Raw genomic sequence first — 6,000 nt, 5'->3', positions numbered from 1 at the left:
ATGCATTTTCAGCACTCAGAAGATGCTGCAGTGAGAATTTCCTTCATTCTCCTGCCCAGCTGACTAAATGGCCTGTATTTATATAACGCTTTACTAGTCCCTAAGGACCCCAAAGCGCTTTACATATCCAGTCATCCACCCATTCACACACTGGTGATGGCAAGCTACATTGTAGCCACAGCCAACCTGGGGCGCACTGACAGAGGCGAGGCTGCCGGACACTGGCGCCACCGGGCCCTCTGACCACCACCAGTAGGCAACGGGTGAAGTGTCTTGCCCAAGGACACAACGACCGAGACTGTCCAAGCCAGGGCTCGAACCAGCAACCTTCTGATTACAAGGCGAACTTCCAACTCTTGAGCCACGATCACCCCACTACTAAAAGTCTAATGAATTTTAATAATTACAACTCTTCTCTGGAAAAGCATAGTGGCCTGTTTCTCAGTGTAGTATTGTTGTCATTCTTATTTTTCACTTCTCTGACAAATGAACTTTATTCATTCATTTATTTATTTATTTATTATTTAGACTAAAAGTTTGTTTAAGACCATTAACACAAGCTTTAATTCAAGGTTAGGCTTCATTTGTAACAGGAACAAAATCATGATGTGACCTGAAATTCACATATATTTGTGACAAATCAGTTTTACAAAACAATATAATTACTTGTAAATACCACTTTGCAATGAAGTAGAGAAAAACAGAGATTTAAGTAATTTTGTTAAATAAATGTTACTTTTGTATTTCATGCTAATGTATGTAACATGTCCGTATATTAAACATGTAGATGTAATGAAACAAACCCAAAGAGCATTCCATGGGGCCCAAAGAAAGCAGCCCAGATGGGCATCGTATGGAGTCACTTCACAATAATTTATTTAGAGAAATTCCAACACTGATGACGTCTGATGACAGATTCTGAGGTTTGTGAAAAAAAATAGGTCACATCAACACAGATGATTTGCTGTTTAAATTTATCAAATCACACAGGGAGCTTAATTTGTGTTGGGTTACTGAAGGGACATTCAGTGAGTGCAGCATGTTTTTTAACCTCAGCTGGCTCAATAATGCAAGCAGAAAAGTCAAATGTTTAAGGAGACCATGCTGTCCATGCCCAATGTGGGAGCAGAGCTAAGTGCATTCCCTGGTTTGTCAAAAATACAACCCAAGAAGAATCAGCCTGTCCTTCATCCAAATTCTTAAACACATTTTATAAGATTAATTAATTAGTCTATAACAAAGCCAAGACAGAGACGGACAGCCCAACATAGTCATATGCAAGATACCAACGACATCTAATATGCTGCCAATTTACTGTGTTGAGCAAACTGGAGTACGCGAGAAAAAAAAAAAAGGAGGTGATGGCCTCTTGAGGCTGACTCTAAAGGGAATGAATCCCCATAGAATCAGTGTAGCAGAAATAAACATGTTTACAGCCTGGTACAAAAAACTGTTTTGGTCTCTGGAGCTGCCACCTTTGCAACAACAAGTCTTGCAAATGATAATGTAAGCTGTTTGTGCCTGGCCTAAAATATGACTTCGAGCCTTTCCATAACGAGCGCCCCCTACAGGTGACCGGATACAATGCAACACAATATGAGGTGGTTTCACAAAGGCATGAAAATTTATGATTAACATTTTATTAACAAAGTATCTTAAAACAAACATCACTCAGGTGCATCACTCAGCAGGTACAGATAAAAACAATGGCCATCTTGTTAAAAGGAAAAGCCCCCAAATGCTGAGAGCAGTCATGGAACCAAACGATGGATGTTCAGCTCGCCTCATCACCTGCAGCCAGCTGAAAATAAAAGTAAGGTTGTACCAATAAAATCTCAAGTAGTTGCCTACATGGAATTTTGAAGAATAAAGTAATTCTTGCAAAATATTATCAATCTTTTGAGCTCCACAGCCAGTAAAAGTGCACTCCTGCCTTCAGTGCATCTGAAGTAATGTGCTGATTGTATTTGAAACTGTGAGTCATCATGTTTGTGTCTAACTGTTAGCTCCAATGAGTACAATCCTGAGGAACAAGTCACTACATTTTTAGTGACTATACAGTTAACCGATTTAACAAAGAACTGAAACACAACAGTCACTTGCCAGGAAAAGGTATGGAGAGCGAAAGACGCCTGATTGTGTTGCTGCAGAAGTCTTGGCAGAAGAAAACACAAGGTGCATGGATTTTAATTATAACCCTCCATTTGGAGTTTGCAATGGTTTAAAATCAAGGAAGTGGCCACTCTGATAGCTGTGGAAGTTAACTGCCAGCTCTGAACGTGACCTCTTTACTTAATATTTCTGTTTCTGTGTTTTATCCTGGTGATATTTTGGATCACGTCTCATTATTAGTAAGCCCAGTACTTTTTTTTTCTTTTTCTGTTCATGCACCTCATGTTCATATTCTGTGAGCCACACAACAACTATTAGCAGACTGGAAGAGGTCTTTCCTTTGAATTATTAGAACATCTTGATTTTCAAAATTGGCAAAAATACTTCCAACTTCCTTCATGTCAACATAAACAACTGTAACATTAAAATACTTGGATTTGAACCTAAATGTATTGACTGTACGGTCAAATTCTGTGAATTCACTGAAAACATGAATTTACATTCTTTACATTTCCCCTCTCTTGATTAAATCTTTATGATGCTGAGCTCATGTGTACCTGCATGATCGCACAATGTCGGCACCATGTTAATTTTGTAAATAGTAAAATCAGTGTTCAACCCTTCTTGTTATTAAAATGTGAAAATGTGATCATGCTTAACTGTTTGCATACATCTGCACAGGCTTGTGGCAGATACTGCCTCTGTATGACAACATGTGTGTTCTTCAGAGACTGGTGTGTGTGTGTGTGTGTGTGTGTGTGTGTGTGTGTGTGTGTGTGTGTGTGTGTGTGTGTGTGTGTGTTTCTGTGAGCATATTGTTCATGTGTGCATCTGTGTGCGTGTATTACTGCATATTGTGACGTATGCGTGTGTGTTTAGTCTGTGAGATGCGTCAGTAACTGGGGCAGAACTGATTGTTGCTGATGGCTGAAGGCAAGAGCAGACCTACATTCTGCTCTGCCATACAGAAGAGGAGGAGGAGGAGGAGGAGGGTGATAAAAATTGGGGTCTTTTCTGTGCTCCTCTCCCTCCATTATCCCCTCTCCTAATATATCTCCCATGCTTCTCCTTGCCCTCTCCTCTACATTCCCTACATTTTTTTTCCTTTTGCCTGGTGTGACACTTGACAGTCATATGGTCTTACTCAGCACACTGAGAGGAAGTGATAGAGGAGGGAATAGAAGCGAAAGAAGGTCATGAGATAAAGGGTACAGCATCGGCAGAGGGGTACAGAAAGAAAACATCACGATATCGATTTGTTTTCCAATATATAAGGATTACAAGAAGAGACACAATGCTCTAGATGGAGATTCAGAAACACTTGATATGCAAAACTAAAAATTAAGTATATCAAATAAATAATACGGTGCACACTCCCAGAAATAGGGGTGCAGTAAAAGTCAATAGTGTTTCTACAGCAATGTGCCTCCTAGGGCAAATTATTCAGCCTAAAGGCAGCTGTGTACTGATTTTAGAGCTAAAAAGAACTAAAAGACACACATTGGCAGCACATCTTCATGATTTCAAATAAAACTAAACAAAAATGAAAATTCCTTTTTATGAAATATAAACTATTTGATTTTTCGTTTGAATGATTGGGTTTGAGGGGATTTGATGTCCTTGTGCCTGGTGGAATTTCTTTGTTTGCCAATGAAAACAAAAGGCAAAAGATCCAACTAAACAGTCACAAATACAAAATAAACTGACTCGCTGACTGGAAGACAAACAGACAGAACTACTACCTACAATGTGGGAGAACACGACAGTGAACAGAGGGAAATGCAAACAATATACACACAAGGAGGATAACAAGGGAACAGCCCACAGATGGGAACACAGCTGACACTGATGAGACAGGAGAAGCAAAACTGAACACAGCACATAAACACAAGACTATCAAAATAAAACAGGAAGAACAAACACTGAGACCATGACTAAGACACATGGGCTTGACACTGAGACCGCGGGAGAAAACAGAAAGCAAACATACAACACAGAGGCATGATAACCGAAACCTGAAGACTGGACAACAAAACTAAGACCAGAAAATACTAAACATAGCAGGAATACAATACATAAACACTGGACCATGACAGTCACAGTGTATCATCATTTGGTCAGCAGCGATTTACTATATGCCACACATTACCCAAAGGCCTTCTGTATTTTATGAGGCTATTTTTGTCTTTGGGGAGCAGTTTACATTCTGCAGTTAAAGTTTATGTTTGGATGTAGGATTGTGGTATTTTTAGCTTGTTTATTCTTAGCTGGACTTTTATATGAGATGCTGGGGACTACAACAGTAAAACTTTACAGGCCTCTAACTATTACCTGGAAGTTTCTTGGAAACAGAGTTGTTTATATGCTAACCCGCAAGACATGTTTTATTCATTTGGGTTTAGTTAAGTTTATGAATTGTTTTTCCTTAAAACAAATGCTCTGTGTAAATTCAGTTTGCAGATAGAGTAACGAACCATGTGACGTAACCATCACAAATCTCCCCCATGTGGAAAGAACCTTGTGAATTGCCTGGGAAAGTAGAATGACAAAACACTGAGAGAGATGAGTGACAATGGCAATATTTGGAAGAAATTTGTGCAGGATTTTAAATACTGTAAAAGGATTGAAAGACATGGCTTTTTACAGTGGAAGTTGGATGTCATTGATTCCCAGCCCATACCTAGAGTCTTCTGACACTGATGCTGAATCAGAGGCCAAACAGAAAGACAGTGACGTGCAGACTGGGATGAAACACTGTGGCATCGGCACAAAAAAAGAGGATTTGAGGTGGAAGCACAGTGACGAGGAGCAGTGACTGGACATCACTGCCAACTCCACAAAGTGGGACAGTGCTGTGGCTGAGGAACAAAGCCTCAACCTCATCAACAATCACTAAATCTGTACTTGAGAACAGAATAACTCATTGTGACATCTTCAGTCAGTGTCTGATTACCAATTAACTTTGACAGCATTTTCCAACACAGAGACTAAAACCAACTAAACTCAGAAGATGAAATATCAGTTAAGAAAGCACTTGTGATGCTCTGAAAGGCAGTAAGTAACAGCATATATCACATGTTTTGGCACAGAGAACCTCCACCACATGGTGTACCAAAGGTCTTGTAGCTAATTCTGTTATTATATGTAGACTAATGTAAGTTTCCTCTATCAATATTAATATAGGAAGTCTTGATGCACGCTCAATCATCTAGCTAAATAAATCCCAAAAGCTTGATTCTGTTCAGCTACATCCAGATGAATAGAATCAACCTTTTGGGATTATTATAGAAAGGGAAAAAACTAGAATACCATAAGCAAACAGATCAAATGTTTAAACTAAGACAATTAATTATTTCATCAAAAAATACTGCCTCATTTTGAACTTGACATATTTTATAAAAGATGGAACAGGGGCAACAAAAGGTTGGAGAAGTAAATGCTAAAAGAAACAACTGGATGGAATATTTGCAACTAATTAGGTACATTAGCAACAAGTTAGTAACATGACTGAATACATAAAGAGCCTTTTAGAGAGGCAGAGGTGGGCAGAGGTTCAACAATCTGCAAAAAACTGCATCGACAAGTTTCAGAACAGTGTGATCCAGAAGGGTCACGTATTCTCTGGAACAAAGCACACATAAAACGGACTGAGGCAAATTCAATGTCAAATGAGGCAAATTTTGGAATTCACACATCTGGAAAGGCACCATCAGTGCTGAAAGGTATATACAGATTTCAGGGCAATACATGCTCCCATCCAAACAACATCTTTTTCAGGATCTTCAGTAAGGCAATGCTAAACTGTACAGTCAAAGGAGGTTGGAAAGAAAGAAACTGGACTTCAGAACTAAAGCTTTCTTTCCAAACTTCTTAGACTCCCATGCCCTG

This window comes from Perissodus microlepis, chromosome 1 (genome assembly GCF_051167445.1).
Source record: "Perissodus microlepis isolate ML-2025 ecotype Zambia chromosome 1, ASM5116744v1, whole genome shotgun sequence".
Lineage (NCBI taxonomy): Eukaryota > Metazoa > Chordata > Actinopteri > Cichliformes > Cichlidae > Perissodus > Perissodus microlepis.
Note: the sequence above shows the minus strand (reverse complement) of the source record.